We start from the raw sequence: 22,399 nt of genomic DNA on the forward strand, positions 1-22,399 counted from the left end.
GATGTGGACTTCCTGACCAGCTCGAGCTGTAGTTCTGCTCGTTCTGTGTGCACCATGGAACTACAGCGGCCATTAACGTTCTTTTCCCAGCTGGTGTGGACGGCGGCGGGTTACACGCAGTAAACTAGTGAGCTGGGAAACCGAAAACACTCATTGAACTTTGGAAAAACGTGAAAACTCCGCCGCAGAATGAAGGTAAGACGGATTGTGTCCGGTGCAATGACGGTACACCTGCCGCACATGCGCTGTTAAACTAAGCCAGGTGTGTCATTAACATCGCTAATATCACTTCATGCGCTGTTTGGTGCGTTTAAAATTAATTGAAAGGAAAAAGTGTCGTTCAGAGCGCTCGCAAATGTAATATCTAGTTTTGTATATTTTGTTTACTATTTTTGTTTAAACTTGCAGACTATTATTTCAAAACCAACGTTTTGCTTTTGTGCTTTCACAATGCCAATCTAATTACGGTTAAAGCACTCCGCACTTTCTGAGAATTACAGACATATATTGGAAGTGTATGTACATAAAATGTTGAATTTCAGCTACAAGGATGGAGGGAAATAAACCCCAGTATGTGTGTCCAAACACCGTGTTTAGCTTCAGCCGGGTGTCTAATAATTTCCTCTTTTTAATTTCACATATAACCAGCTCAGTTGGTGCACGTTGGGGAATGGAGGCCTCCCAACCAAAGCTGCCTAAAAGGTGTGCACACAGATAAGTACAACCGTGCTGGTGTCAAGACTTTGTTAGCCCAAGTAAATACACCGCACACACCTCTCCATTTTATGCACCAAAGATGATAAAATGAGATTTCCCTTCACATTAGGGCGCCTGAGGGATGGAGGAAGGAGGATGGAGGCGATGACGACGACGACTCCTCGACTACCTCGTCCACTGGTGAGCTTGAAATGCATTTAACGAGGCTCATTTCATTGACAACCACTGCGGTGTCACTTAGAGATGTGCGGGTAGAGATCTTAAAAGTGAAGTAATTACCAGAAACACGTGATTAGAATGTCATTTGGCTGACAAGGGATAATTAGGGACGTCCTTCCACATCATCCTCGTCTGATGACAGCCAGTAGTGGCAGGGGACCGGCACCGTGTTGTGAACTTTGCCTACGTTGGGAACGCGGGAGATGAGATGGCCCTCTTAATAATTTGTGTCACTTCAGTCATATTAAGTTCTGAACAGTCCTTCTGGAACGTTCGCTCCCCGCTCTGGCCTGTCTCTCTCTTGACCTCCACCGCTTATGTCAGATTTACTTCGATGAACAATGAATTTACAACGCTGCACTAACGGCGACAAAGACACTTTTTTTCCCTCCTGCTTTGGCCCAAGGGCACCGCAACTTTTGTTCTCATCATTCCCAAGTTCAGACGAATCAGCATGATGGGTTGGCAACTTATTTTGAACAACAATGAAGGGCAAACAATAGAGGGAAAGCATTTTTTTGTAACCTGGAAATATTCCCTTGACATATTGCAACGTTTCATTCTGCTCAGGAGAACTTTTCAAAGAGTAATTGTTGCTATCTTCCTCCACTATATTTTTTACCCATATTAGTTTTTGGATTTTGGTTGCTTTTCCATATGCTTTCCTACTTTTTCCAAAGGCTTCCCCCCCCCCTTGTTTTTTGGATTGTTTGTTTGTTTCGCCACTGTTGTTAATTATGGTGCTTAGCTTGCTGGTTTTTAGTTATTATTCATGTATTTCGTCTGAGCCATATGGTATTTTCCTCTCCCATCTAATACTGAGGCAGCAATGCATCATCCAATTAATGCAGTGAAACCTCAAATAGAAGCAGTTTGTGTCTTTGCAGTTGTACAAAAATATACACAGGATCTTCACAGTGTAGTGCTGCTGTAACACTGCGTTGCCTGGAATTTTGCATTGTAGTGAACTAACCGAGGCTTTTAACCAACAATCGGACGTTAACGGCGTGTGTTGTCTGTGCTGGCGTTTCAAAGGGTTCCGTTCAGTGCTCTCGACGGGAAAAGGAATTGTGGAACTCCCTTTGTGTAGGTATTAAAATGTGCCTAGGCACACAGGCTGCAGCACGAGTTGTTAAGTCTAAAGACCTGTCAATGAGCGCCGTAGCAACCTACTGTCGGCAGGATGTAAATGAAACCCAAGAGAGGCAATTCAGCAGGCAGCGTACATTTTCAGGCATATGGGGCTATAATAGGCAGTGTTGAGGAGTAACCTGTATCAAAGTAATCTAAGTAATACACTGACCTCACTGTAAAATGAGGCTTTCAGTAATCACAGTGCAGTTTGCCGCCTTTGAGAGGCCCTTACTTGCATTACGTAATTGCCTCCATTAAAGAGCTTCACGGCTAAAGCCATCAGAACATTTCCTTTGTCTTGATTTGACTTCAACTCTGAGAAATATCTGTATTGCAGCAAAACAAGAGCACATTCACGGTCCCCCCGGTGTGCCAACATTTAAGATTAAAACACTAAGCTAATGCAAACGTGCAGTTGGAGGAGTTGCCTCAGTCTGTTCCGTAACGAGGAAGAATAACGGTTTCGGAAACAGAAGGAAGCGGGTCTCTGAGGCGCTGCGGGATCGTTCCCGGGAGCAAATTCTGCTGAGGGAAGCTGCAGAGGATGAAGGACATTGGAATTAGATTCATTACAGTTGCAAATTGAGCCGTGTTGGAGTCTCACAAAAATATGGCAACAATCCACGACACAATGCTGCCTGCCTTTTGTCTTCAGGTGTTACATACAATGTTTCCCAGGTGGACGTACAGTATGTCTGCTGTTCTATAGGGCTTTAAACATGTATGGTGTCATAGTCTGGAAGCATGCACCCCAGTAAAGTTCTATAGAGCAAGAAATGCCTATAGCTGCATTAGTTTGTCAGGGGAAATTGTGTATTGTTAAATTCAGTTGGCACTTTTGTTTGTTTACATTTTGACACCAAGGGCGTAACAATACTCATTTCAGATTCTTTTGTCATTTTTGATGTGACATTTTGATTCAATATTGAATGACTTTAGCTTTCAGGCTTTGTCTTTCTGTCTATGAGCAGGGTGCTGTTTCTCGGCAACTCGCATCTTGAACACTGACTTGATGCTGAAACTCTGTCGGCAAGTAGTTGGAGGTTGGACAGGAGGTTGGAGGCAGTTAATCATCTGACTGTACCTGTAATTACAGTCGCATGAGGAGCATTTGCTGGTAGTTTAGTGATAAATGCAGTTTGAAACTTTGGTTGATGTGATTTCTTGGTGTCACCGAGCTCAACAGCCGCCTGATCCATGACAGTAATTCCTCCATAACTCTCCAGTATGGTCTGATATGTCAGGGTGAGCCCAGCTATGAGGAGGCTGTTGACTTTTTAGCAGTGTCTCAAAGAATTACTATATTTTGCAGGTCTTATTTGAAAGCTTATTCTCAGTACAAACCTACATGCATTTCGCAGTCAAGCACACAGCAACGGGTCTTTTTTGCATGAATTCGGCGCCATGGAAACTATGCACACTCTACATTTTTGAAGATATAAGCTGGCTATTATATTTTTGTATGCATAATTCTCAAAACTGACCTTGTGTCACATTTCTAAACTTGTAACAGGAGCGTCTGGTGTTCTGTAAATTCTCTTCAGGGTGCAAAAGCAGGTTACACTCTTGGGGTTCTAGCTATTTTTCCAGACGGCCATTCGATTGATCTCGCAGGACACAGATGGAAATCATAAACACTGAGTTTGCTGAGGAACATCTGATTTTGAACATATATATGTCCATATATACGTGGGCCAATATTCCCAACTCAATATGTCAGCGGATGCAGGCTGGATGGAAAACATGAAGCTAATATTCAGTATCATGTGTGTATGATGAAAGGAAATGAAAGAAGTTCACTGGCTAGTAACCCCATCAAAAGGAATTACATTGTACGCTCGGCTGCAGTTTATTATTTAACTCTTTGCTTGGGAGTCATCTACGTGGACATTTTAGGTGACGGTGGCATCTGTTACCGGTTTCAGTGCGGCGCCACAGGCAGCACGGAACAGTAACGAGCCTGCTTTCACACAATGGAGTCACTGAACTATTGCGCAGGCAGCAGCAGAACAATTAATTACAGCCACTGTGGTATGATGTGTAAATGAAACAAATTTCCCATCAAATTATCTTGGGAGATATCAAGCAAGTGAACTGCAGAGAGGAGTGCCGAGCATCGGTAGGCAAAGGGAGAAAGTTGATGTTTTGAATAATTACAACAACGCCGTTGACATTACGAACAAGACGCTACACAAAGAGAGGTGTAGAGGAGGAGAGCTGTGAAAGTCATTATTTCAACTAGGAATAAATTTGTTTTCCAGTCTACTGTTCTCCAGGACAAATGTTTAATTAGTGATTCATTTTTAATAAGCAAATCCTTAAACTGATATCCGTTTCCACCATTATTTATGCCTTTGGTTTGACTTTCACACAGCCTGCAGGGGTTTTGAAAGACAGAATAGAATACTTTCAAAATGTTGGTTGGGTGATTGTAGACTATGCCAAGATGGTGTGGAATTCAGAGATGGAACACCATGATATAACCTGATTCTCTGTTCCAACTATGGCAGAAAAGTGCCAAGGCTCCAGCTCATATTGTCACATAAATCTGTATTTCTACATCAAAATAACACTTTGAGGATCAATTTGTGTCGTTCCCAAAGATGGAGAGCTGCGGCAGATGGGAGTCGACGTCCAATAACGTCCAAATTTGGTCGCAAAAAGTAATCCTCGAAGAACAACACTGGATCCCGCCTGTCGTTTCTCCCTCCTTCTAAAGCAGCCAAGCAAAAAGAGGAAGGGTTGCTTCCTCCTCCTCCTCCTCCTCCCACAAGGCCCCGGTGACTCGTGTCCCAAAGGGCCCTGTCTAAGTAGCGCTTTGAGACGAGATGCAGCGGGATCTCTCCCAAGGGAGCGAGGGAGCTGGCAGCTCGGCGGACCGACCATGTCACACTCGCCTCTCGCACAAGAGCCGTGCAAAGAGATGCGCTCGCCGTGCAAGAGATGCAAATCGAATTACATACTTTACGCGCAGGGTATATTTACAATGACATGCTAAAAACCGGACAAGATGACAAGATGTCATGTATCAAAGAGACACGGCTCAGTTTCTGGGTCTTGTGTGTGCTTTAATGGCGTGGTGTTTTATGGCATATGCACGAGCAGCAGCAGTGCACAGCAGCCTACTGTATACAAGTTCATTTAACGTGCCGAAGGGACTAGTTTTGCTTCCAATGTCATGGAAGCAGTTATGTTATCTTGTCGTGAGGGAATCAATCAAATGCACTGTACAGTTTCTCAAAGTCAGCGGCCCTACATGTCAAGCTAGCCCCAGAGACTCAATTTACTACAAATGCAAAACTAAGAAAGCGAGGGTCACCAGTCGTAAACCAAAGCTCATAAACAGCGTCAGAGGCAGTGGAGTTTCCGTACGTCTTATTGTACAGCGATAAACCCGTGAAGACAATTTTCTGCCAGAAAAGCATTTTTCTTCTTCCATGGTCTAACAATGGAATGTGGCCGTATTTACATTTTGACTAAAGACAGGGGAGCTCAGTTCTTTGAAACAACGTAAAATAAGGGCTCTAGATTTGGCCATAGTGAGATTTTTAATTAATTCTGCTCAGCTGTCATGTCTTTAGCTCCTTCATTCTGAACCAAATAGAAGTTGTGGCCAATTTGGCAACTCGGCATTGCAGATTCCGGTTGTTACTTTTACCTTTTACGCTTCAGGGCAAAAGCTAATTGAATATACGTCATTACCATATTAAAGGACAGGTACAACTTTCATGTCAAGGTTTTGTCATCTCTTTGACCTTGTCAGCAGTAAAGGTAAAGTGAAAAGTTTATGAAAACTGCCTCTGTCAGAAGAGATCAATAGCAATGATATGAATAAGTTGACTACAAACTTCTCTCTTGTGTATTCTGGAGCCAGGGCAGCATTACTTTGAATAGTTATAAAGGAAAGTATCAGTGTAATGTATGAATACATGTATCAAGTCTTTTTGATGAAATGTCCGTTTTTTCCTGCTGTCGTAATTTCCTCCTGTCACTTCCACCTCATTTCCATCACCTTGCAGATTTACTTTTCACCTTTAATGACAGTTACACGATTGTAGATCCCAGTGAGTTTTTCTCAGCTGGCATAGAAATTACCGGCCGATTTGTGGCGAGGGATGAGATGCTTATCTCCCAGCTAGACAACACGGCGCCCCGAGCTATTCAGTATGCAAACAAACAATTGACATGGCCACACGACAAGGTGCCACGGGGGATTCCCCTTCAGCTGGCACAGCAGGCGCAGGTGGAATATCCGCCTCGCCTGCGACTTAAAAAACACACTTTGGATAGATAGACGTTGCATCTCGCACCTAAGAAATTGCTTCCCCGCAGGCCTGTCAGGGGCCGGCAGCAACAAATTCAAAAGCAGGGCCCCAAAAAATGTGAGGCAATTGAGAGACATGCAGTCTGTTTTGCAGTGCAGCCGCAGCAAACGAGGAAGGAGAACATAATGCCAAATGATGCCTGCCTGACACGCTGTTGTCTGTCTGTCAACGATAAAAGTTGCGAGCACAGATATTTAAATGAGAAGCGCTGATGTGTTTCTCCCTCCTATCAGGAGAGCTGTCTGATTGGGATTTGTTGGTTGGAATCCCATGAAAACAACTCTGCAAGCTCGGGACACACATGAATTACAGCTCAGCACGTTTCCGCTGTGCCTTTTCTGTTTCACCGACGCCACAGATCATCGTCTAATCCCTCTGTGCTGTCTATAGAAATTGCACATCGCTGGGTTGATATCCGTTCTCCTCCTAGGCTCTGGCTGGACACGACGCGCTCTTGTTATTTACATCAACTCTGACTCGGAGGACTATCGGGTTTATGCAGCCCTGCTGTGTGGTAGTGCAGGAGATACAGTTACAAAGCCATCTCAGTAAATTGGTGTGACTCAAATATTGCTGTATCTATGCCCTTGATTGCTTAGTGAAGCTGACATTTCTATTACTATGTGATGCTACATAATCACATCCCTGAAATTACTGAAGCAATCATAACGCAACACTCAACAGGTTGTATTGTTCTAAGTATTTATAGGCCATTAAAAGTCTCTAGATGAGCCGGTCTGAAGGCTTCAATGTGACGGTATAGGTTGTGAGACTGTAAAGAATGGAAGGCGAGAAACGCATCAACAAATCATATTTGACAAGTTTCGTTCTTCTGGGGAGGATGGATAAAAGCGATGAAAAGAGATGAAATGGATAAAAATCCAGATGTTCATTTCCTCAGAGGAATCAAGCCTCAGAACTTTCCCCTTTCAAGTCAAATCCAATATATTTCCACTTTGAAATAATTCACTCCGGTTGAAGAAATTCATAATTTATTGAATGTAAACGGGGCCCTCTCTCAATATTATTGCATTATCTCGTGTCTGTGTCTTACCGAATATAAAATATGGCCAACTCGGTGGAATTATCACACTGTAATACATATGTATGCTTTTTCTTTTTATATCAGGAATACTTTATGTTGCCCACATAGAGCAAAGCTGTGTTATATAAGACGAAGATCGCATCAGTGCCACAGAGGATTCCTCCTGTATCAGTGTAATTGGTTGCTGAATGTCACATATTTCACGATGCATTATTTACTGATATTACATTTACACGCTTGCAGCCTTTATTAACAAACTGCTTCTTAGTTATACCATTTTATTTGCAATCTCTGATGACATCAGTACCTAAATACTTTTAGTTCACATTTTGGATTTGCTCCAAATGGCAAATATATCAGAATGTTCCTTGTTTACCATCTAAAAGAGTTTGATGGTGTCATAAAGGTCTGCGCCATTGCAAAGTCGTTCCTCGCTACCTGTTTGATGATTGCATTATCCTATTTTACTGTGTAGTGCCGAGACTCTGCCCGAGCATAAACAAAACTGTTGTTGCGTGAGAAAAGGCTTCGGAAAGCCATGCGGTTGACTCTGATACTGGTTGGGCGCTGAGCCGCTTCAGTGAGCACCAGCTCCGATTCTCGGGATTGCTGCGAGACAAACAACCCGAAAGTCAGTGGGATCACCAGCAAAAGAGCGAGGGGGAACTACAGGGAAAATAAAACAAAGCAGTAGAAAGCCCAGGGAGCAGCTTCTGAGGGTTTGGCTGGGCTGTTACAGCACAAACTGTACAGAACTCGACTGAAGCCCTGAACCTGTTCAACACATTGCTACACATCAAACATGGTGGACGGAAAACCGTCTCCAAAGTGTCGAGCGTGGCCTTCTACAAATCATCTAAATGTAGAAGTCTGCACAATTCTCGACTTGAATCTGACATTTATCACTCACTCTAAATACGGATTCCCTTCCCGGGTTTATCTGTTTGAATGCAAAAAAACTTAAGCTCTCCGGCCTGAGGGTCCTGGTGCATTGGTGCTGGTGGATGCGTATATACAGTAGTGGTCCTACAGAAAGCCCGCAGGTGTGGAAAATAATTGATACCTCCAGCAGAAATTGTTCCAGTTTAAATATGAATAAATATGAAAACCCTCGAGGCCTTTCTTATTGACACATTCTAACAGAGTGCACATTGCTCTCACGTACGCCTTAGGATGAATGTTCTATGAACATGTGCTACACTGTAAATAAGGATAGTTATGGCCATGTTGTATGTTTTTAGGATCAAACTTCAAAACATTCACGGTGATTCAGCCAAGCTTATGCCTTGTGCATCGCAGGAACATTTATGTATAAAGACGAACATGTTTTCCTTTCCGGTGTGTCTCCGATTTTGCTGTAAATGCAGCCTGATGTGTTTTTTATTTTTTTTTTTTTAAATGAGTTATTGGCATATTTTCAGCATATCCGAGCTTTCCCCAATCCCCTATTCGCAGATCTGCTCGACAGCTCAGCGATCAATCACTCGCATCTCTCCTGCTTCCTCTCTGCCGCTCTATCCCCTCAGTGTGTGTGTGTGGAGTGTGAGTCAGCCCAGATTTTCACGAATTAGAAGCTTATATTATCAAGGCTGTCGGTGGAAAATGTTTACTTTACCATTACTGCTCATTTGAAAAAGAAGGAGAAAATGGCCAGAAGACGGTGGGTAAGCAAAAATGATTTGAATTGCTGTGCTAGTGTCTTTGAGTCGTAATGAATCATGATTAGAGATCTACATGCTGATGGTTCCATCTAAATTAGAAATGTTTATTATTTCATTTGCATTACTTAAACGAAGCACAAGATGGCTGCTCCCTCGCACTGGGAAGTGATGAAAACTGATGCAAGGATTGAGATTATTTTCCTTAATTCAACCCACCACTGGGGGATTACTCTTGGCAGGCTGGTGAGAGGCTAAGCTTAAATCTAATAGAAAAGTTCCCAGTCTAATACCCGTTTGGTCCGAAAACTGCTGAATAGGAGTGAAATTCATTTGTAAGGCTGCAACTCTCTCACCCACTTCCCACTTTCATGACTTCAAAACGGTCAGCGTTTTCCTTCAAGTGTGTCAAATCTGAATGAGGACATTATGATTCTTTCTTAGCCCGACTCCCTCTGCAAAGGCGACGGCGGCAGCTTAAATGCCTCGTTTGGCACGGGGGAAATCTCTCAAAGGATAACCGTCGCCCACCAGTTGGGATTGGGGGCCAGCTCAGATGAGATTTTTAACTGCCCACACGCCTCCCAAGTGCTGATAATGAAGGCACTAATGATGCCTTTTCATACCAAGAAAATTTGCTTTGTTACCATGGAAACGGGAACATGTATTCAACCAAAGACTGACATTTTTCCTTTTTGTGCGAAGTACCTGGAAAAGGGTCAAAGAAATTTCCTTGGCTATTGCTTGTAATTGATGAGCTATGACTCTTTAGCGGTGTTAGCATTAGGCCACACATTTCCCCAAGACGAGCTTCCTTGGCTTTTCCTTGGAGTTTGATGAACAGGGTCCTGCATCTTTGGATACGAGCTATGTTGATACTTGTGACTTGTATATTAATGAGAAGAACGACATAGAAGTACTGACTTTTGACATTAGTGTCAAAAAGACACAGTGCAAGTATTCAGAAATGAGTTAAAACCTGTAGTATGGGGTTGAGTGTGGGAGGCAAGATTGGCTTGGGAGAGAATTTTCTCTTGACTGAAGCTCTGCCAGCGCAGATTTGAAGGGCAAGGCAAGGACAGAGAGGCGGACGGCTGTGGTGAGGGCGATCCTCAAACAAACGCCTTCACCGGTGAGGGGATTAAGCCTTGAGGCTTTGAGAGTGAGAGTGGGATTGAACTGTGCAGCCCTGCTGAAAATACAGGGGGAGCACCCTTTTCTGCATGTTCCAGATCCCTAAGATTGGACCCTGCATGTGGCCAAAAAAATCCAGTCCCTTTATTGAAGTTACAACATTTCCCAATACTATTGATGTGCAAATGTTTCTATTGAGTATATCTGCCTGGAGAATCTCCCCGACCTTGCCATAGCATTGTATGGAAGACTGGAGGGCTACCATTGATCACAGAGGCCCCAGTTGAACACTGAAATCAAAAGCACCAGAACCAGCAGGTTCAGTATGAGGCCCTGTGAAGAGTGCACAGCGGAGAGTGAATTTGATACATTCAGCACAGATCGTCTATATGGATCATATTGGATTGCTTTGTTTTACCAATATATCTCTCAATACAGAGGCCAGATAAAGCCGTGCCTGAGCCGTATCTCTTATTTCTCTCTTTGCTCCACGCTGGAGGACCTTGCTACAGTGCAATGTTGTGGGGAAAATTGAATGAACAACCTTCCCTGGGAGACTAATAATATCATGGATCCTGAGTGCTTGCTCTCTGTGATGAGGCCTAACAGAAGGCTTGACAGGAGAAAATGATGTGTTGTTCTCTACTGGGATAACAGTCCAGGTCCCTCTCAGAAGATTGCAGCTGAGATATGAAGTGTACATAAACCACAGGTTGTTTTTTGGATCCTCAAGGGCCCACAAGGGAAGAGAAAACTCGTAGAGCAAGGGAAATGAGTGACACCGAGGAGCGACTGGGGCTGTCGAGAGACCTTCAACTACCATTTGTGCATGTGTGTGCTCAGTCACTCACCCAATACCTAGAAATACAAGAAGCACTCACTTTGAAATGTCTAGAATTCCAAGACACACTTGAAATAAAGTATAGTAAATTACCTCATAAGATGAATCCTTGACATTTGTATGAATATTTCATCACTGTGCATATTTGACTCTTGCAGTAAGGACTTAGGGGTGGGCACCATTGATGGAAGTAGCAGTAATCACTTACACATTACTGCTAACTTTGCCTTGAATGCTTTGAAAAAGCTGCGTAAGCGTGTGTTTCAACTACATCATATTCTCCTCAAAGCAATCATTTACCAAATATAGGCTTTTTTGTCTGTTTGTGCTGTGTTGATCCATTGAATTAACAGCAGATCCCAACAAACAAACACCTACAGAACAAGATTTATTTCATCTGGTAACTGAAGCTGTGTTTTCAGAATGATATCGGCACCAGAAGTGTTTTCAAAATGTTTTTAATGTAGACCAAGAATTGAGGTTTCACTGTTTTGTGTATATATTAAAACTACTCTTTGTAGATCCCTCATTGGCTGCCTGATGAAGTGAAATGCTATTTTACTCATTCTGCTTGTAACTAAACTACTTGCACAGAAGAACGATCTCCTGTCACGCATATTGGAAATGAGCAACTTCAGTTTCAACACATTTAAATTGAGGTCCTTGTCAAAATAACACCATTTGATTTGCGAGGCTGAGTGTCATTAGCATCAGGCAAACTTATTAAGTTCACAAAACTAAAAGGCAAAAATATGCCCTGTCATGTCACAATTTAGTATTCAGCAACAAATGTATCCCAGCCTGCACTTAGAATATCTACTGTCACATTTTGAATTAGCGACTGCGGCTGCAACACCCATATCGACAGTGTTTGAATCAGTTTCAGAATCATCTGCAGGTAGGGGCTTTGATCAGTGTACAGCACGATCAACTTCAATAGTACACAGGTGCACACGAGTGGTCTCATCCCAACACCACTGACCCAATTTCGTCTCTTGATCATCATTGTGTTACACACCGTAAAAAGCCCTGTTGGCACCAAAAGCATGCAGAACAAAATTCTCCAGAGACCTCTTTTCAATTCTGTTTTGGCTGTGACACCTACAAATTGGAAACGTAGAGGTACATAGTACATCGGTTACACATTGCTCTGGTTGGCTAACCATGCCAAATATGTAATATTAATACATCTGAGAGAGATCAGCGGGAATTTGCTACTGAAGAAATCTTATGACTGATTTATTTGCTATACATTTTTAATAAAGGAACATTTTTTGGATTAGTTGGAGCAAGAAAATAAAAAGTTTGAAATCCGCCTTATTGGTGTTTACAGATCTCCCAACTTGTAAATTAGGCGACATGGGAAGACCCCTGGCAATACATTAGAAGAATGTTCAAAGCCAAAGCACCGCATCGATTTGACCTGTGTGGGCCCGGCAAGCATGAGCCATTAGTATATTCTCAGATGCTGCTTCCAGATTTGTTTGTGTAAACGAGGTCCCCTGATGATTGTGTGGTAAAAAGATCCAGGATTTCGCAGCTATCAATCTTCTACATAGCAGGGACACAATAACCTGTCCTTGGGCATTTATGCATGTTTCTTTTTGGAAGCTGCTGCTGAATTTAGTCCATTTTCTTCAGTTGATTCTCCGTAGGTTCCAGTGTGTCTGCATGGAATTACATTTTTAAAGGGCCATTAATCATAAGAGGTGCTAAACTTAATAGCACTGTGTTACAAGAGGTCAACATTTACTGATAAAAGATCCTGGCAGTTGTCTTTTTAAGGGATTAATCTTTGGAGGGGTCAGTTTTCCAGTTCAGAGTAGAGTTCGATTCCTCTGACGCATTAGGATGGGTTCGGAGTGGTTGACACAGGCCAGGGTCGGATTCCAGCGTTGCGAAGACGGTCAAGGCAGGAGGTAAGAGAGGAGCAGAGAAGTGTATTGATATTAAATGAGGAGAATCTATAGCTGAAACCATAGAGACCTGCGTAGGTGTGAGAGATCTGAGGTTACGCCTCAAGGAAACCATAGAAGTGGACATTCTAGAAAAGACAAAGTGCACTTAATGAAGACCTGAGCTGATAAATGCGATGAAGTGGCCTGCTGTGTGAGTTGGAGCAGTCTCAACTGAACTTGAGGTCAAACGAGGTCAGAAGTACTCGAAAATTGGCAGGTTGAGCTTTGCCAAAGTGGATTTTCCTGTTGTCGAAGACGATCAGTGCCATCTTCTGCAATGGCTGACATCCAGTTCATCTACCACAGATGCTGTTTTACAGAATAGATCATCTGTGCGATCACTATGTTGACATATTTTGGTCGTATTGATTTTTATCAGTGGCATGTCAGGGCAAGCGAGGCAGCCGTGGTAGACAGGATTTTGGACAGAGCTGAGTGATGGAAAATAAAGGAAATGGAGTCCGGGTGAAAACTGTGCTCATAGAGACCTATCAGGAGTGATGTTTCATGATCATCCATAACTATTGATTAATCACAGTACAGTCGGGGCACGCTCAGTAAATAAGCACATGTAATTTAATTCATAAGATACTTGTTAAATGAGGTTGTGACACACTGAGACTTTATAGAATGAGCCACACACTGAATATTGGGGAATAGAAACCAATAAGTACTGATTGCTGAGTGCGAATGCTGGAGAACAGCAGTAGGAAATAGATGGCAGCCGTGCAGCGACAAACCTGTATGAATACAAGTCGTGGGATTAAATTTTAATATCAATTTTGTTCTCATTATACTCGGATGATGCATCTTTGATATACAAGCAGGCCCATTCCAGACACCGCTTCAGATGTTTGCCTTAGCCGTTTGCTAACCAATTTCCTGAGCAGTTGGCATCCATCAACATTCGAACAATGTGCCTTGGCACCAAAAAAGCCATTTGCAACTATTTCAGAGCAGGCAAAAAACAAGCTTCTGCTGCGTTTACTTTCATTCTGTTCTCAGGCTGAGCATCTGGAGATTCTTTTTTTGAAAAAAGATCATAAACAAATAGAATGTAAGAGCTCCACAGTTTCTCACTATCCATCCCCTCCATACCAATCAGCCTGACAAATACTTCACGGAAAGCATTGTCGCATAAAGCATGAAGCAAATATCCATAAACAAATGGCTTTATTTATAGGAGAAAAGCCAGATGAATAAATGAATACCTCATTAATGTGACTGCTGTTTGCATTGATGTAAACTGCCGAATATAACATTGTCCTGAAATCATTGACATCTCTTTCCATCAGTTCTTACTAATTTGAATGTGAACTCAAACAAAGTTCAAACAAAGATCAGCTATGCATAATTGTGTTGCACTGGAAGTTGTTAGAGACTTTTTTGGATAAAGGTTTTTGAGTTGCTTTGTCAGTTAAGCTCCACGTCAGAGATCATCAAGAAAGTGCTTGCTTTCGTTTTAAAAAACAAACATTTGCAACACAATGCCCTGAAATACAAAATGAGTCTCAGATTCCCTGCTCAAGTAATGTTTCAAAATTCATTTCAACATCGCCCCCATTCAAACGGGTGTTACTCCCCCGGACTGATAAGGAGAAGAAATAAAAGCATTTCCTCCCTAATTTCGAACATTATGATTGCTTGTATTTTCATTCTCGCTCCGTGCTTATCAGCCAAACCCAATCACGGGGAGTGTGGGGGTGGGGGAGTGCTTGCTGATAAAGGGTTATAATTAGGAAATGGAAAAATAACACACCTGCGCAGGGTGCAGAATAATGACTGCTGAGGTGACTGTTTGGAATGAGGGCAGGGCGCCCATTATTCCCGTCTGTGCAGAACCACAATATTACAAAAGCTGACTTTCATGCTTTATTGGTGCTGTGTAAAGCTTTAGATGTTGTTTTAGTGTAATTAGGAGCCATTCAGTGCATATTCAGTAAACTGTATGTAAATGTGGTTTATTTTTACACGGTGAGAAAACGTTTCTCATTTATATGTGCTGTTTGTGTGAAAGGGTTATATGGGAGGAAATTGGAGTGTTTTCACAAGATGGCCTCAGATGCCCTTGTCTGTCCGTAGGAATGCAGCAGAGGAATTTCCCCGCTGTGTATCTCAGGGTAGCCTTGCGAGCATCTATCCGTCCCTCTGAATAACTCAACCTTATGAATAAGTCACATCCATAGATTTGAGTATGGAAATGGACGAGCGGAGGGTGACGGTGGCTCGCCGCCAAGTGAAATGGGCTCTGCAGTGCTTAAGGGTGATGGATTGGTGGCACTCGCCTGGCATAATGGCCCTGTAGTGGACCGGACCCCTGTTCAAAGAACAAGCTTATACATCATGATACTTCAGACACCCAGCTAATACCGGGCCCCCACATGCTACAAAGGTTCGCTCTCCACATCCACAAAGTTGATGGATGAAGACGAACAGCTTATTTATGGCGCGAGCAAAGCTTTGGGAGCTTGTTTGTGCCCTGCCCACACATCTGTTTTACCGAAGGACAGTGGGGACCTCTGAAGCCAACATCACCCAGAAGAACGGCTGACATGAAAGAAGCCCAAATCAAACACCAGCGCTCCAGACTGGAGTAATGTAAAGCAAGATGCTATGAAACGCCAAAACCTCTGTATTTCTTTTTTAACTAGCAAAGTACTTCTCCTCTAGACAGTGTGTGGGCTAGATGAAAGCAGATACAAGTGAGTTTGTTTCAGCTGGGTACAAGCTCAAAGGGTGAGTCTTGGCTCCACTGTGCTTTTGAATAATAACATAATATTTCATAATGCTGTACACAGAAGCCATCAGTTTCCAGATTGTTGATCAGTGCCAGAGACTCTGATTCCTGCAACAGGTAATGAGATTTGGGGCTTTTCGAAGTTGAATTCTTTTGTGTGCTCTGGAATCGAATATTGCAGCCATTTGGCATTTCGACTGTAAGAGGTGCATTGAAAAGTCAAATAAGACTTTCCTATAATAAACCCACAGTTTAATGTTGGAGTCTGTGAAAAAATGAAGAAATAGCTAAGCATGCAGAATTTTTAGTTGTGATATGGGATATAACTTGCATATAATAAATGGGAGCCCAGAATTTAGATAATTATGACAGATCAAGACCGAGATGTGTTTCATTGTATAAATGTATTATTCCCCTCTATGGGCCTTTGGTTCCTTTAGGAACCTGAGTCTCTACATAGATGTATCGGTGTGTGCTATAGTGACAAGTAAGATGTTTGTGGAAGGCGGCCACAGCACTAAATCATCCACCGATCACGAGTTTGTGGGGAAGGTTTATTTCTGCATTTAAATCATGCAGCTGTCTTCACGTTTCTCGCGATCGGCTTCACGTTTTTGTGTGAAGTGTGTGTTCTGAGATGCCCCTATGCATAGCGCTTTTATAACAGCTCCTATTTACATATATTTGCACACACAGCTCGGTTACACTGGTGGACTTTGCCCTTTCCTGTACATTTTATTCCTGTCCTCGGGACTGAAACTGAGAGATTTGCTTATCACACAATCCTTTTTATACTCTACCACTTTATACTCGTCCACATCTTTACATACATCTTCCACATGACGAGAGGAGCGGTTGTGATTTTTGTATTTTCTGTGTGTGCTGATGTCATTACTGGGATTGTTTTTGTGCCATTTAGAGCATATAACAATCTTGCACATCATTTTAAAAACTGATATTGCCTCACTAAGCATCCGTGACACCTGGCCGTGATATTGGAATAATTGATCGTGTCTGTCAAATCATCTCACAGCACCGTAACGCTAAAATGTGGTAGCTTTTAGAGGCAAATTGATGTTTTTTTTTGTTTTTTTTATGTCGCTTTTCCTCCAATCCTGCATTCAGTTGGAAGCGAGACTGCGTCACTAATTTCCAGCAGGGCGCGTTTCACCAGCGTTTACGTTTGATGCAAGGAGGAAAATCATCTGCGGTACGGTTTAAATCTCTCCTCGCTCTGTGAACCCTTTTTGTTTTCTAATAATTTCCACCCCGAAGAAGGTGGGCTTTGAGCGCTCTAATCTCATAAGCGGATTAATTCAGATACTGTGACTTCATTACATCCTCCGCTGTTTGTACACCATTCTTCTTCTAAACTGGATGTTGCACGGGTTGACTGGAAGAGACGGGGTGTGTAAGATGAACGGGTGCGAGAGGCTTTGTTTCTCTGATGAAGCCCTCCGCAGGTGCTGTGTGTCCCCCCCAGTGTACTCCAGAGGCTTCAGGTATATTAAAAGTTTGACCGGGGCCACCCGTAATAAAAAACCTTTGGCTCTCTCTCTGCAATTAAGACTGTGGCTGAAACTATTGATTTGATCTTTTGTTTTGTCTGTCCACCCACCTGTTCACATTGCTCACGGGGGATTCATAACCAAGCGCAAACACGGAGAGGGGAAGCAGTGATTGTGCACTGGGAACAAATATCTATCATAACGTGTCATCTCATCTTGTGGCCAGCTTTCAGATGTTAGTTTTACCCTATTTGAAAGATCTCCCGGATCCATGAAGTCACTGTGCGACCTGTGTTAAGGCTGTTTTTATCTGGTGTGCTTAAAGACATAATAATGCCATGCAACACAAGTACTTTAGAGAAATCTGCAGTCAATTATAAGATAATTGTGAAGTTAGTTGTGATGCTCTTGGTTGCGACTTTGACTCTGTTGCAATTATTATAGGTTTAGGGAGTTTGGCGGCATGAACAAGCTGTGACCTGCCGAAATAACAGAAAATTAGGCCTGTGCGGATGTGTTAGGCCTTTAATTATGTTATATCTTCCCAGTAACCTTAACTTATCTTCGATTTGCTTTCACTTCTACTGCACCGAGATTAATCACTGTAAATGCTATATTTACCGGTCCAGTTTGCAGCAGGTTTGATAATTATGAACTTGTTTTAATCAGAAGAGAATCGAGGCAATAAGACGTGAGGTCAGTTTTCTTGTTATACCAACTCATATTTGTAACATTAGCGCCGTACCAGAGGCCTTAAATTACAACTTAAATATTTAGTGCTCATTTCCTGTCATGAAAAGGCAGAAACGCTGCCTGACCCCCGCACGCTCTCTGTGAAGAAATCTGCCTTCCATTTTGCACGCAATCCCTTCACTATTCAGTAAGGATGCGTTTTGACACTTTTGACGAAGGAATAAATGGAATCCTATTATGATGTATTTCATCTTGGTGCACCTTGACATAGCTGTTTTTTTTCTCTACAGATGAAGGCTCCTCATTGCAGAGCCAGGTAGTTAGATTGAAAAAAAGGGAAATAACTTGCTTTAAACCGCTGCCTCATCTCACCGTCAGGTTTTGTGTCCACGAAGGTTAGTTTGTATTTCGGGTTTCAATGGAGATATTTGCTCTTCACAGTGTTGGAAGTTGAAATTGACGAGTATATTAACCTTCACCTTAATTTTCGGCGATTCGAATGGTTGGTTCCCACACTGCACTAGCAAGACTTTCTATTAATCTATAGCGTCTTAGAGCGGCTAAAGTGAGGGCTGTAAAATAAGTTGCACACATGAATCTAGAATATGGAAGTGGTACAAGTGTCTGCAAAGGCAACCCAACAATCATAAGGCCGTCTCCGAGCAGCTGTGCCTGATGAGGACAGATGTCTGCGTCAGGTTGTAAACGGCTTCTTTACTGTTTACAGCGCGAGCCTGCTGCCTGCTTCCCTGCCCGGCCATGCATTTTGATTAACTCCAAATGTGAATTCCGACTCCTGCCAGGATCGCTGTGACAACCGCAGCAATGACCTCATGAAAGAGCAAATTGACAGCACTCCGCCAATCACTCGGCTTTAATTTGTCGCAATGGCAAAGGTCGCCGCTTGGACAAATATAGCCCGTGCTGCTTATGTGGCGCGTCTGTGGCGAGCCCACCCACACACACATTGGTCCCACGGAGCTGGAGAAGCTCACTAAAACATGATCTAAGGAGATTCCAAGATGCATAATTGAACAGTTTGCACCCAGCTTGATAGCTGGAAATCTGCTTCATTAATCAACTCCCACAGAGTTATGAAGGCTGGAGGAGAAGAGGTTTGTGCTGGCACAGAGCAAACATAATGGCTCGACACTGGATGGTCCTCAGACCACAAAATGAATCCAACACCACAGTAGTGGCTGGTAAATTGTGGGATATACTGAAGGTTATAGAAATCACTTAAATATTTTATTGTTTCAACATCTCTTAACCTCTGTTTGGTCATATATTAAGATGTATTTAGTCATTAATTGCTTTGCTGGTTGACATGTAAAGGACGGCGTTCTCTCAGCCTTGGCCTGTGTGTGCGATTGAATGCATTTCCATCTCTCTTGCATCAGATATTAAATGCTAAATCACTAACGTACTAAATCTGCACCGGCGTCCAACCAAGCCAATTAAGCAAAGTCATCTGGTGCAGCGCTATACGTCTGCCAAGTGTGGACTGTTATGAAGAGGGAGAAGTTGGACGCTCTCATCCTCAGAGGGCTTTCGGTGCCACTCCTAATGTTTGGCTCTGGCCCGCTCTTGGCTCTTGCAGATTGATACGAAGTCAGCAAAATATTTGCCCGCGCGACTAAAGCCAGAGCCTATATTTTCACTTGGCTGCTTATAGCCCTGCACTCATTCAGACTGGCTTTGTGAAAAGTGAACCTGCTCTTATTTTTTTTGCCAAGTGTTAATAGATGTCATAAATGTAACAAACAAGCTTCGACAGAACTTAACACTGGACTGGAAACATAGTTATTGCATTACTCGGGAGGCGGGTTGATACTTTCTTGAAAAAACACGATTGTAATTGCTTTAATCAGAGAGATGAGTTTCTTAACTCGTCTTGTTTTGACATAACTCTATATTTACAATCTTTGGATGTGAGTAGTGATACATCTTGCTCGCCAGGTCCTGTAATTCCTTGTGTAAAGATATATGTCTGTGGCATGTTATGACTTAAGTAATGTGTTTTCCCTGTCAGGTGTACGACTGAGGTTAACAAGACTGCTCAGGAGCTGGTGCAAGCGAGTCGACGGCTGTTGCCATGGAAGCCAGCAGGCGCCCACCGAGAGATGTTCACCAAAAATCCAACCATTTTCAACCAGCAGGAGACAATATTAGGTACATTTGATTCCGCTTCAGAGTTTCTGCAAAAGTGTTTTTATATAGATATCATAGAATATCATATAGTATAGATGTATTTTCCAAAGAATATATATTTATGTACACAGAAAAGAAAACCTAGTAATGTTTGAGCTGTGATGCTGAGAGTGTAGCACACCAGGTACGAGCGGGAGCGTATACTGCCACTTTCCGCCTCATCTGGCGGCTGGTTTCATTACGATACAGCTGTGGCTATTGGTTTGGATCAGTTCAGTCTGTCCTCTGTGTCGCTGACAAGTGGATGGAAGGCAAAAACACGTCCAGGGACTTTCATCAGACCGTCTCCTGAGGAGAATAGTAACTGAGTACATTCATCGAAGAACTGCACTTGTTTTAAGGCCCCCTGTGTTTATATTTTAAGGGAACATCTTCTTCTGCCCTGCAACATTTCAGGGGAAGGACTGCAGTTTTTACGCCACTACATTGCTTTAACAGCTGTACTTATTTGTTACTCGTACAAGTCGCCTATGAAAATCTCTATTCTTGGGTGGAAAAGCCTTTTTTTTCTCCAATTTTGGAGATTTTAATTGCAGTACTTGCGGTGCAGTTTTGCATTACTAAGTTAATATATCGTTCAGCATTTTGTCAGACCATTCTTCACAACTACCATCTTTTTTTAAGTTAGAGTGTTCAGTAACTGAAGTATGTTCAAGTGCTGCTGCTTGAATTTAGAATTTTTAGTTTTATTTTCTTGTATTTGTTTCATTTTGGCATTGCTGCCTTCACCCTTATTTCATTTACTTAGTATATTTTTTATTCCCTCCCTCTACCGATCAACCGTCAGTAATAACAATCCTGCTGCTGGTGTTGTTTAGTCGTTCGGCTGTCATTTTACACTGTGAGCTCTGTGTCTGTCACTGTTGCACCTACAAACGCACATCTTTTCATAAAAGCGGGTTTTTTTCCTTCCTGTGGGAACTTTTTATCTTTCACCCTCCAGTTGAGATTTATAATTTGGATCACAGAACCGGAGATGTCGAGGAGAGCTCCGAGAAATAGAGGAAGGCGTGTGGGTGTTTAAAGACAGATAATCCATTTCAACACTTCCCCATAGGGAGCTTGTGTTGTGTTGTGGCACTTATTTGTTTTAGTTTTTGGGCCAGAAAGGAGTTGCTATGCACCTTTTGCAGTTCACACCGCGGTCTCGTGGTGGAGATGACATTGACACAGACGGCTTTTGATTTGGGAAAGGATAGAGGATATAAATTCTGCAGGGGAACAGGGGGTTTCCTAAGTGAATGTCCCCCGTGCCGATGGCCTTGCTGGCCCCCGCAGAATGGGCTATCTATCATGTGGGTCACTCTCATTGACAGCTGTTCTCTTTGCCTCCTATCAAGGAGAAAATGACCACAACATTTCAGAGGCGCCTTGCACCACTGGGCACACACAAAGCACATGTGAGTAGGATTGTTTCTGTGTTCAGGCCTGTGCACGACGCCTAAACAAATTGAGAATATAATGACTAGACTGACTTATGATTCTTATGAATTCATGTCATTTTCTCAACTCAACTCTACACTCACATTTCCAAGCAAGAATGTTCATGTTTGTCTAACTCTAAAACCTCGAACATCTGATTCAACACACATCAACCATGGGAAAAGTTGGCGAGGGATTTGCGTACAGCATTTGGTGTGCGTGTATGGAATACATGAGTCGGAGGAGCTCTGTGGAATTCAGGAATGATCACACAAGCTTTCAAATCAAATCAGCCTGTATCATAAATGTATAAATATCAAATGGACAGAGCAGAAATTAGTCATCATGTTTCTTAAAGCACTTTACTTTATTGCTCTGCTAAGCTGATGGTGGTACTGGGCAAAAAGTGATTGAGAAGAGCCTCGGCCATTTGTATACATTACATCGAGTATGACTAAGAATATTACTTATTGGCATGAACTTGCTGTGAAAGCAGTAGTTCACATCAATAAATGTGTAAAAATGTTTTCATTGCCTTTATGCACTTTCATTATCAGGGGAGAATAATAAATGATGGAACCTAAGGATAATGCAATTACAGGCAATCAATAGTCATTAACTTTTTGTCAATATGACCGGTAGTACTAATACTATCTTTGGAATGATCCGTCGTTGTACAGAGTGAACCATTTGTCTTTTTTACATTACATACCTATAGGAGTTAATCCCATGTGTACATGTTTGCTGTTGCTGGGACTCTTCACTTTCCACAAGGCCTGCGTCCTCTGAATGTTTTG

General features: G+C 42.5%; 1 long non-coding RNA gene across 1 annotated transcript; it reads left to right on the forward strand.

The window, feature by feature from the left end:
* Window positions 1-93: 93 nt before the first annotated feature.
* LOC143007880 (uncharacterized) lies at window positions 94-20,131 on the forward strand. Its single transcript, XR_012964530.1, has 4 exons — window positions 94-195; window positions 649-702; window positions 827-897; window positions 20,002-20,131. It is a non-coding gene; the product is annotated as an uncharacterized LOC143007880 (long non-coding RNA).
* Window positions 20,132-22,399: the final 2,268 nt, after the last annotated feature.

The sequence above is a fragment of the Genypterus blacodes genome, unplaced genomic scaffold (genome assembly GCF_046128005.1).
Source record: "Genypterus blacodes isolate CSIRO-AG114 ecotype Tasmania unplaced genomic scaffold, CSIRO-AGI_Gbla_v1 ptg000011l_1, whole genome shotgun sequence".
NCBI classification, from domain to species: domain Eukaryota; kingdom Metazoa; phylum Chordata; class Actinopteri; order Ophidiiformes; family Ophidiidae; genus Genypterus; species Genypterus blacodes.